The 12,223-nt window shown below is 40.5% G+C and overlaps 1 protein-coding gene across 1 annotated transcript in view; it reads right to left on the bottom strand.

Moving 5' to 3' along the window:
• Positions 1-12,223, bottom strand: part of LRIG2 (leucine rich repeats and immunoglobulin like domains 2) — a gene marked incomplete in the record, with an annotated part of 726,335 nt that overhangs the window by 640,706 nt on the left and 73,406 nt on the right.

The raw sequence follows: 12,223 nt of genomic DNA, 5'->3' as shown, positions 1-12,223 counted from the left end.
GGGTACAATGGATAAGAAAAACAAACAATGAAAGTTTGAGAATATGAGTAAGGTAGGCCAGAGGCATGCATGCAAAAGATTTATGAAAAGGTGTTCTGAGCAAGATCTCTGAATTAAGTTAAAGTAGGCAAAGAAATGATGATTTAGGTGTGGAGTTAGTAATGTGGGAGTTTTAGGTAGGAGCATGTGAAGGACATTCCCATTTGGAGGAGAGATGGGAGAGAAGCATGGATTTGAAATTGTTGTGGTTAAGTACATTACGTAGTGGTGTGGGGAGATTCTTCCATAGTTTGGCTATAGTGTGGGATAGTAGTAGTTTACCAGTTGGGTGGATGGGTTTGTGTACATGCAGGAGGTTTTGGCCTGTGGATGTCAGGGTACGGGTAGGTGTGTAGGGTGTTAGAGATTTAGCAAGAGAGGGGCATTCTGCTGGTTTAAAGATGAGTTTGTGGGCTGTTGTAAGTTGTAGGTACTTTAGGTGGTTGTGGAGTTCTAGCCAGTTTAGGGTGTGTAGGGAGTGACAGTGATGGGAAGAGTTCTTAGAATTGGTTGCAAATTTTGTTGTAACAGGCCTCAAGTTTAGCACGGAGTCAGAGTTGTAGGTTGGAGAATAGGGGAGCACCGTACAAGAGAGAGGGGAGAAGGAAGGTAGATGCAAGGGTATGACGGGAAGATGGAGTAAGGTAGTAGTTGTGTCTGTAGAGGAGGTCGATTTTCTGGTGGGTTTTTTTGATTGCTGAGAGGATGTGGGAGTCGAATTTTAGGTTTTCATCGATGGTAATGCCAAGCATTAATAATAATAATAATAATTAATTAATAATTAATTAATAATAATAATATCATGTAATATCATGCCAAGCATCAAAACTTAGCCTAGGATAATAAAACTCCTAGATCTTTCTCATCCTTGGTCTGCCTTAAGGGGTCCAGCTCCTAACAAATTAGATCCTCCGATTCCTTCTTCTACTTCTCTCTGCTGCCTAGAGGTGTCAATTGCCTGCTCATCACATTAACTTTCTTAATTTCCAGTGTCATTAGCTAAAACAAAAAATGCTAACCCCATTTTCAAGCCGCTGTATGATTTCGGACATAATTAAGCTGCACAAGATCAGGACAGGTACTCAGCCCTGAAGTACCTCTCCTGCACAATCACTTCTCACACAAATGTTTTCTAAGCTGATCCTCTGCCTCCTACAGCTAATCAATACCTTAATCATATTAATCACTAATTTTGACCCATAGCCTTCAATTCTCCACTCAACCTTCCATGAAGCACAGCATCATAAACCATTATAATGTCCAAGTTCACAACATCCTACCAGGTTCCCCTTGTTAGACTTGTTGGCAACGTATAAAAAGGAAATCAGACCAGAGTTGCAGGGCCACTGTCATGCGACTCCAAGCTACTGCCCATGTGACTGACAATTTAAATTTAGAAGCCTATTGGCATAACCTGCAAAAATCTTCCAACAACTCTTCCTGCGATGGAATTTAGGACAGCAGTTTACTTTGCCTCTTTGAATAAAGAAAGTTCTAGTAAAAAATCTATCATTAGAACCACAGAACACCCCCCCAAAAGAGCAACTAAGTAGCTTTGTCACTAGTTCATCTAACACACCTGCAAGCTCAACATCTACAGATAGCCTGCATGGTCTCAATCAATTGTTCCACCCTCATCAAAACCTTAGGGTTACTTTCTCTGCTGCCTCCCCAGTCGCCCCTTATTCACCCTCCCCAGTCGGTTCTCACTCTGTCCATCTGCATTTCCCCAGCATATACTGCACATTCACATAACAAACTTTGTCATGGATGACTGTCCTCTGAAAGAAGCAAGTGTTCTAGTTCTAAGATTTTACATTTTGTAGATGAGTTATATACTTTCTGTAAGAATGCACTTGTATTGGCACTTTTATCTCTATCACTCTGTGATTAATACTGCCACTCAGTTTTGCTCATACATCTTTTACAAGCTACCTCACATCCTCCCCTTCACCCATAATCCTCAGTGCCAAGGCCAATCCCCCCCCAGATCCAGATCTTGGAAGCCTACAAGTCAGTGCCGTTCAAGGGGGAGAAAAAAAAAAAAAAAAGGAACATAGAAAATTAGGCTCCAAAAAGCCCACCATCCAGTACACCCCTCTGCAAAGGACAGGAAGAAAGGAAAGGTGATAGACACAAAAACAACAACAGGTACTTAACTTTTGTTATCGGATGCTGGTAGTTTCATCTCCATTACTTCTAGAACAGAGTTCAATGCTTACCCTTGTGGGGCAATCACAAAAGGACAGACACAAACTTGAATATGGCAGCTCCAACAGCAGATTCTGACATGGAGGCAACATACAGCTTATAATGCTTTGTAAAGTGACTGATACACAAATGTCAACCACTGCAGCATTACTATAAAATGCCCGAGAGGGTTCCACAGACCTAGTAGTATGAACATCTGAAATCCTAGGAAGGATTTGCCATACTTTTGTCAGCAAAATCTAATGCACTGAGAAAGCCAAGAAGAGTGAGCAACCTTGGAGGTGCTTTAGCCCAGTATCTTGGAACCAAGGGAAATAAGAGCTGGGAAATTCCTTCATTGCAGTCCTGGTTCTAGTAATCAAAAAAAAAGTATAAATGCAGGGGAAAATAAATAAAATAAAATAAACAAACAAACCAAGACCTCTGCATAGCGAAGCAATCACCACAAGGACAAACCAACCAACTCCAACAGTCAATTCTTTAAAAGAAACTTTAATTAGATGAGCACTTTTGATGAAAAGACTAGTAGAAATTTAGGATGAAAGCATTCAGCTAATTAAAGTTTTTTTAAAAGAAGTTGGAGTTGAATGGCTCAGTCCAAATCAAAGAATGTACGATGTTGTAAGGAGAAGCAGGAGGTCCCAGCGATGGGCATGGGGTCACTGGGGTATAACCAAGTTGGATGAAGCAGGGGAGCAAAAACACTAAAAGTAAATTCAGCTGAGAACCTTGCTTATCCATAATGTCTCTGTTAAGAGAAAAAGTTTTAAAACATACTATTATTTGTCTCTTTCTCCCATCTAGCAAAATGAATATGCTATTTGCTGAAACATTGGTAAGAAAAGGTCATTGAGCCATGTTTATTAAAGATGGGCTTTATCTACGATAGATGTAGTTTGCTTATGAACTTGAATAACACCTGTTTTCTATACTTCTGAATAAGAGTTAATTTACTGAGGCAGGCTCTGGAAAATTCCAGCTATCACTGTGGTTTTGAGGTAAACGTTCTACACTAACTGTGGTTTTGAGGTAAACATTCTACACTAGCTGTGGTTTTGAGGTAAAACATTCTTTTCTGAGGTAAATTGTGATCCTAGATGTTTTTCATAGCCAACTGTCAACTGTTAGAAATGTAACAAAAGCTATTTTGGCTAGTAACAGGAAAGTATAAAAGTTGATGTCAGTAACCAAGCTGATCAGATTGAGATCATCTAGGCCAACATGTTGCTGCAATCTGGTTAGCAGTTAATAAAGGAAATTTTCATTACCTGAGGCAGATGTGACTCGCTTGAAGTTTTTCTTCTGACAAACCTCTACGAAGATACGGATCAGACTGACAGAGACCGAAAAACCTGCGCAGGTGAGGGTTTCTTATCCTTAGATTCCCTCGACGGAAAGCCCTCCGACTGATTTGTCGTTGGAAAGAGGCCGGCCACTCTCTGATCCCTATCTGAGGGACGGTTTCCGAACCAAAAAGGGGAAACGGAGTCTCATCTGGTTCAGGAAGGATGAAAATACCTTTTTTTTCTTTTAATTTAATCTTGTCGACAGGGGTTTTATTTTTAGTTAAGGGTTGTATTTTTAGTTAAGGGTGGGTAGGAATAATTATTAAGATTATTTTGTTAGGATTACCTGTTATTCTGTTAGGATCCCCGTTAAGATAGCCCCATTTTGTAATAAGCCCTGTAAAAATAATTTTGATGCAGTCCTAAAATATACAGTCCTAAAATAAGAAATCTAGGAAAACATGGGTTCAAGTTGCTGCAAGAGTGAGAGTGATGCCTGTTTAAATGTTGATGCTAAGTATATGAAAAGTTTAAACAAAAATAATGTTAGATTTTTGAGAAGTGGAAGTTGAAATATGATTTTGATGGTACACTGAATAAGAATGCCTGTGCAAAATTGTTTAGAGATTTGAAAAGAGATGCAGGAACTAGAACTAAAAAGCAAAGACAATTGGGATTTCCCCAAGCACAAAAATGGTTAGAAGAAGCAAATAAACGAGCTATAAAAGAAAAACAGTGTCAGGAAAAAGAGAAAATAAATCAAAAGGGATCACTTGTGCCAAGTGGAAAAGTAGCTTTATTTTTAGATAAGGAAGATGAGCATACAGTTTGTGCAGTACAAAGGCAGGCAACCGCCCCACCGTATGGTGAAATTGCTGCTGCCATACCGGGGGAACCTCCTCAATATCAGTCTGAAGATGTGGGATCTGTACAGCAGGGTGGGTTATTAGCTGCTCAAGGAAATGTTGTGACCCCTCCAATTTACCCACAAATTCCTGTAGTACCTAAAGTTGCTTTGCAACAGGTAGACCAACCTATGCAGTTAATGTCAGGACCAGCAGGGCAAGGACGTTGGGCTATTAAACTTTCTGACCATTCAGAAGCTCTTCCCTTAATACAAGTTGCAAACCCACAAGCAGGAGATGATGGACAAGAACCAACTATTTTAGCTTATCGTCCCTGGGCTAGAGAGGATATAAAACGAGCTACGGATGGCATTCCTCATCCCAAGGTTAATTTTCAAAAGTTTTCTGAGGACATAGTTGGTATGTGTTTAAGTTATCATCTAAATGGTTTAGAAGTAGAACAAGTAGTGCGACAAATCTTAGGTCCAGATTGGCACTTAGTTTGTGGTACTTGGACATGTAAGGCAGATGATGGCACTACATTAAAGCATAATTCTGGGGTGTTAGACACACGAGTCACTGACCTGTTAAAGAGAATTTCTGATAAGTGGAGTCCAAGAGCAGATTGGACAGTAATAAATCAGTGCATTCAAAATGATGATGAATCTGTAGATCATTATATTGTAAGACTGACAGAAGTGTTCAATAACCATTGTGGAATGATGATTCCGCAGGATCAGACTAATGATAGTCCGTATGAACAGCAATTGAAAAATGCTTTTCTTAAGGGTTGTAAGGCTCCGATAAGTAGTTTTATAACTAAGCATATGGTAGATCACAGAACATGTAGACTGCAACCTTTGTTTGAATATGCACGGCATGCCGAGCGACATTTTAATCTAAAAAAGAAAAAGAAAGTACAAGTGTTAGCAGTAGGGGATGATGGTGGTATATTCCTAGTACAGGACCAAAGGGGGCAAGGGCGCCGTGGTGGCGTAAAAAAAAACATGGGGGCCCGCAATGGGACACGTTAAATGAACCGGGTGGACATTCAGCCTATAGGGAAAGGTTAAAACATGGAGAATGTTTTAAATGCGGTAGACGTGGGCACTTCGCTGCAGACTATGAAGAGTGGCAACATCCCCCACAGCTTACGAACAAGGGCTCCGCATGACTATATGATAGTAAAGAAAGGCGCCATCTTCATTATGGGGATAGTGAAGAGGCAGACACACTCTACGATGAATGTCAGAAACACTCTAATGGAAGGGCGGGATTGTGACTGTGAAGTCATAAACCTGGCAAATTTGGGTATTGCTATGCATCTAGATCAGAAACCCATGATATTAGAGTTTTTGGTTGAGGGACAGAAAGTGGAGTTTTTATGTGATTCAGGTGCATCGCATACACTTTTGGGTCCAGCAGTTCTGCCTCCGAACTGCGAAACAGATGAGTTTGTCCTTGTAAAAGCGGCAAACGGGAAAATTTATAAGGAACCACTGTCTCATCCTCTACTGTTCACAGATCCGCAAACAAACCAAACTGTTAGGTGTAGGGTAATTATATCAAAAGTTTGTCCAGTTAATTTGCTGGGAAGAGATTTGATGCATGTGTTTGGAATAGCGGCAATTCCCACACCTAAAGGTATTGAGGCAAAAAGGTTAGCGGATGGCTTAGTAGTACAGGGAGTACAAGACTTGTTTTACTGGTATAGCCTAGACTTGATTTCAGATGGCCCGGGGAGGGTTGATACAGAGTTGATCAATCTAGCTCTAAGTAAATCTAGGAGCAGGTCACCGCAGGTTGCGGTGCACTTACATTGTACTATGTTCTATAAGGCCCTTGGTCCGGATAAAGAATTTGAAAAAGAATTCTTTAAGCACAAGTGTGCAAGGATAATTTTGAATGATATGTTTTGGGATACGCAAGGTAATACAGTAGTAACCTGTACTTTGACTAAGGAAATGAGTTCTTTATATCGCTCAAGTTATAGCCCACATATCTCAGTTACTAAAGCAGTGGGGACACATTGGGTAGATTTGGTGAAAAAGGTAACGATTTGGAACACAATGTCTGAAAGTCAGTTGAAAGATCAACAGATCCAGGTACAAAGATTAAATTGGGTGACTTGGGCACGACCAAGTGTGCACCTCAGGGATGACAAAACAGAAATGGCATGACAAATCCTCCTAACTCAAGAGGAGGATTAATGAAAACAGCAGGTGAAGTTTGTATAACTGCAAAGTCAGGTTTTAGACCTCGTAAGCACCAATCCACTAAGTAAGCAAGCAGAGGAGGGAATTAAGCCAGTTATTGAACAGCTAAAACAGGTAGGAATTCTTGTTGAATGCCCAGATTCACCCTGCAATACTCCGTTGTTTCCTGTAAAGAAACCGGATGGGTCATGGAGGTTGGTTCAGGATTTACAAGCAGTAAATTCAGCTGTGATCCCAAGAGCACCGGTGGTCCCTGACCCCTATACATTATTTAATGATTTACTACCTCAGCACAGATATTTTTCTGTCATAGATATAAGAAATGCCTTTTTCTCCATACCACTACACAAGGAGAGTAGATTTTGGTTTGCATTCACTTTCCAAGGTAAAAGTTACACATACACCAGATTGCCATAGGGTTATTGTGAGAGTCCGGCAATATTCGCACAAGAAATGGCTGCAAATTTAGCTCAGTTTGTTCCCCCAGAGGGAAGCCAGGTTCTGTTGTATGTAGATGATATTTTGTTGGCCTCACCCATGCAGGAAAGTTGTAAAAAGGATACCCTAGTCCTTCTTAGTTTTTTAGCTGAGCAAGGATATAAAGTAAATAAAGAAAAGTTACAATTGTGGAAAGCACAAGTAAAGTACTTAGGTTATTTAGTCTCGCAGGAAGGTAGACAATTGGAAAATAAAAGAAAACAAGCAATTCTTGAAGCACCTATGCCTACGACTAAGCGGGAGATGATGTCGTTTTTAGGTGTGACTAATTTTTGTAGAAGTTGGATTCCTAATTATGCTGAAGAAGTAGGGCCATTGACCGCACTGATCTATGACACTCCCATGGCAGCTAAAAGTAATATACAATGGACAGATAAGGCAATACAAGCATTTAATAGAATTAAGCAATTGATAGCAGGATCCTCTGTTTTGGGTTTTCCAAACTATTCTAAGCAGTTTGTACAAATGGTTGACTGTAAGGGAGGATATATGACTTCGGTTCTGGTACAGGTACATGGGGATAAACAGAGACCGATAGCCTTTTATTCCTCCAGATTAGATCCTGTTGCAAGGGCACTGCCGCATTGTGTTCAAGCTGTAGTGGCAGCCGCCATGGCAGTGCAAGCCTCAGCATCATTAGTTTTGTTTCACCCATTAAAATTGCGAGTTCCACATTCAGTAGCTACTATACTTTTGCAAGATAAGATAACCTTTTTATCTCCTAGTCAACATTTGTCGTGTATGACAGTGCTGCTGACACAACCACATATGACCATAGAAAGATGTACTACTCTTAACCCAGCGACACTTTTGCCGACTCCAGAAGAAGGTACTCCACACGTTTGTTTTGAGAGCATTCATGACAAAGTACTTCCCCGACCAGATTTAACGGATATTCCGTTGGTAGATTCTGATCTCGTTTTGTTTGTAGACGGATCAGCAAAGAAGGACACTGTAGGAAAAACACTAGCAGGGTATGCTGTCACCACAGAAACTGAAGTTTTGGAAGCAAAAGGATTGTCAAACATTTATTCTGCACAAGCAGCTGAGTTAGTGGCTTTGACTCGAGCTTGTACCTTAGGGGAGGGTAAAAAAGTGACAATTTATACAGATAGTCACAATATACTTTCTCTACTGTGCATGTTTTCGCTCAACAATGGAAGAATAGGGGAATGGTTACTGCGACAGGCAAACCAATAAATCACAGAGATTTAATTTTACAGTTGTTAGATGCAGTGCAATTACCACTCCACATAGCGATATGTAAATGTTCCACACATACCAATAGAAAAGATCCTGTCTCCAGGGGAAATGCCCTTGCTGATATGGCTGCAAAAAAGGCAGCTCAAGAAAATGATTTGCTTTTGCATGACAATGATTTAGAGCCCGGACACCTCTTAGACTTAGAGACACTAAAAGTAATGCAAACATTAACACAGAAAGAAAAATGTCGTTGGGTGAAATATGGTATTACCCAACAGGATGGGTTGTATAGGGCATCAGATGGCAAAATGGTACTACCCTCAAACCTTTTTAGGTATGCTGCATTAGTTAGCCATGGACCTGCCCATGTAGGAGTACAGACAATGGTTCAAATAGTGTCCAAGGTGTTTTGGTGTAAAGGATTTTCAACTTATGCAAAGCAATTCTGTTTATCTTGTTTATTATGTGCAAAGTATCATGCTCAGGGGGGAGTTAAAAAATCACAGCAGGCATTCCCTACCCCTCCATATCCATTCCACACACTCTGTATGGACTTTATTGAGTTGACACCTTCAGAGGGAAAAAGGTTCTGTCTAGTTATAATTGATGTTTTTTCTAAGTGGGTAGAAGCTTTTCCAGTAAAGCATCCTGATGCACACACAGTAGCTAAGCTTTTAACAACAGAAATAATTCCCCGATTTGGTTTACCAAGACGCATTTACAGTGATAATGGGTCTCATTTTGTTAACCAGATTATTCAGAAGTTGGGTCAAGTGTTTCAAATTGATCTCAAGTACCATTGTGCTTACCATCCGCAGTCAGCTGGACTGGTGGAACGACACAATGGTGTCCTGAAGAGTAAGCTCGCAAACTGATGGCAGAAACGCATAGATCCTGGACTGCGTGCCTTCCATTGTCACTCCTGTACATGCGAATCTCACCCTCCTACAAAGGACTTACACCATTTGAACTTTTGTTTGGGAGACTATATTACGTCCCGCAGTGGCAAGGATTGTTGCCAGTGGAACGTGAGGGGGGTGAGGATCTGGCAGATTATATGAAGAAGCTGCTAAATGTCAAGTCTCTTGTAACCAATGACTCCTTTGCAGATTCCAGAAGTGAAACCTTGTTAAGCGTGGCACCCGGGGACTGGGTGTGGATCCGAATTGTGGAGAGAAAGAACTGGTCATCCCCCAGGTGGGAAGGCCCATATCAAGTACTTATATATCAAGTACTTATCTCAACACCTACGGCTGTAAAGATCGCAGAGAGGACTTCGTGGATTCATATCACCCACTGTAAAAAACTTAAGACTTTTCCTTCTACCATTGATGTTGGTCAGACTCCATCGGACCCCTGAACGCAAAGTCGGACTACAAAGGAAGGATGTCCATGTTCAACTGGTACTTGAACTGTTACTTGATGATGATTTTGGTGGCGAAAGTAAATATGTCCATACAAGAAGGAACAGTTGTGAGAGAAAAAGGAATGGTGGTGCTGCAAGCGCAAACAGGTGTTACTACTATGTTCAAGGTAAAACTTTGTGAAGGAATTTTGGACTGTGCTAAATGTAACAGTAATGATTTCCGGACTCTTGCAAAATACTTGTGCAATAGAGACTGTGCATCCTGATCAAATGTTTGGTGGTCAACAAATGTGAACGGATGGGAAACAAGTGGTGCAGTGATACCAAAGAAAGATAAGAGCAGGCAACAAAGAATAAAAATTGCGCATTTCCATGGTACTGAAGTAATTACTATAACCATCGTGTCACCACGAGAAAGTGATTCAGGAGTTTATGGAATCGGAGTGTCTCTTCCAATTGGAACCGATCCTTTGGGGACCCTCCAACTTAAAGTACAAAGCCTTAAAAATGCTACAAGTAAAGCAGATTTTGCCTTCACAGAAGAAGAACAATTGTTACTCGAGACGGGATTCGTACACCATAATGAATGGTTATCTTGGGTTAGATATAGTACCCGAGAGGCACATCGTGAGAACTGTGTTCTTGTGCTGAAGGTAAACAGCAATTGGCGACAGTCCCATTGATGCAAGCTGAAGGTAATCTGACGTGTCTGCTAAAATTATTCTTTAACAAAACTGAAGATAAATGCAAAAATGAAACTCAGCATTTTCCAGTCATAAGCAAAGTTGAGAAACCGCCTACAGCAATCTCTTATCCAGGTTCGTATATGTGCATTTCCAGAGATGGCGCATGAAAGAATTATGGCAATATGGGACAGAATTATTGCAATGTTACTGTGAATGGCAATGGGAATCCATTTCTGGAGAACCAAACTCATAGTTTGGCAGATGTATGGTGGTTATGTGGAGACAACAAACTCAGATCAAGGCTTACGATTCCCTGGAAGGGAACGTGCACTTGCAAAGTTAATTCTGCCATTCTACATTTTCCCAGTTCCAGCAAGCAATTTCGTAAGAGAACCTGAAATAAAGCCGAGGTGGTTGAATAAGAGGAAAAGAGAGGCACCAAAGCAATCCTTTGATAGCAGTGTCTACATCGACAGCATTGGCGTACCAAGAGGCGTGCCTGATGAATACAAAGCAATAAACCAAATAGCGGCTGGTTTTGCATCCATCTTTGTCTGGATTCAACCCAATAAGAATGTGGACTGGATCAACTACATTTACTATAACCAGCAGCGTTTTGTGAACTATACCAAAGATGCATTAAAAGGTATTGCTGAACAACTGGAGGCCATTTCGCGGGTGGCATGGCAGAATCGAATTGCGCTGGATATGCTCCTGGCCAAAGAAGGAGGAGTTTGCAAGATGTTTGGGACTTTCTGTTGTACATATATTCCGAATAACACTGCCCCTGATGGGAGCATCACTCGAGCTTTGAAAGGTTTGGAGATGTTATCCGAAGAATTGGCAGAGAACTCTGAGGTAAATAATCCCTTCACAGACTTTCTACAAGCGTGGTTTGGAAAATGGAGTAATCTCATCAGCAGTTTCCTGGTGTCCGTCGGAGTCGCTGTGGCTATTGTGGTGGTATGTGGTTGCTGTTGTATACCCTGTATCAGAGGTCTTCTACAAAGACTGGTTGATACTGCTGTTACGAAGACGATGTACCAGCAGTTGCAACAGACTGGTGAAAGTGAATACATTGAAATGTGACTTTTGCAAATGTCTTGAAGTTTAAAAGTTTGTCTTGCAAATGAAGTAATGTATGCAAAGAAAAACTTAGTTTTTACCATATATTGCTGAAATAAAAAGACAAATAAAAGTGTTTTGAGGGGGGAAATGTTAAGAGAAAAAGTTTTAAAACATACTATTATTTGACTCTTTCTCCCATCTAGCAAAATGAATATGCTATTTGCTGAAGCGTTGGTAAGAAAAGGTCATTGAGCCATGTTTATTAAAGATGGGCTTTATCTATGATAGATGTAGTTTGCTTATGATTGAATAACACCCGTTTTCTATACTTCTGAATAAGAGTTAATTTACTGAGGCAGGCTCTGGAAAATTCCAGCTATCACTGTGGTTTTGAGGTAAACGTTCTACACTAACTGTGGTTTTGAGGTAAGCATTCTACACTAGCTGTGGTTTTGAGGTAAAACATTCTTTTCTGAGGTAAATTGTGATCCTAGATGTTTTTCATAGCCAACTGTCAACTGTTAGAAATGTAATAAAAGCTATTTTGGCTAGTAACAGGAAAGTATAAAAGTTGATGTCAGTAACCAAGCTGATCAGATTGAGATCATCTTGGCCAACATGTTGCTGTAATCTGGTTAGCAGTTAATAAAGGAAATTTTCATCACCTGAGGCAGATGTGACTCGCTTGAATTTTTTCTTCTGACAGTCTCAAAATGAGATATCAACTACAGCTATGCATGTGCTTTTTTTGAGACCAGCTGTTTTACACATTACTCAAAACATCCAGATTTATTCCTTACAACTG

This window comes from Protopterus annectens, chromosome 7.part0, assembly GCF_019279795.1.
Source record: "Protopterus annectens isolate FY-2018-M chromosome 7.part0, PAN1.0, whole genome shotgun sequence".
NCBI classification, from domain to species: domain Eukaryota; kingdom Metazoa; phylum Chordata; order Ceratodontiformes; family Protopteridae; genus Protopterus; species Protopterus annectens.
Note: the sequence above shows the minus strand (reverse complement) of the source record. Positions and strands in the feature narration are given on the sequence as shown.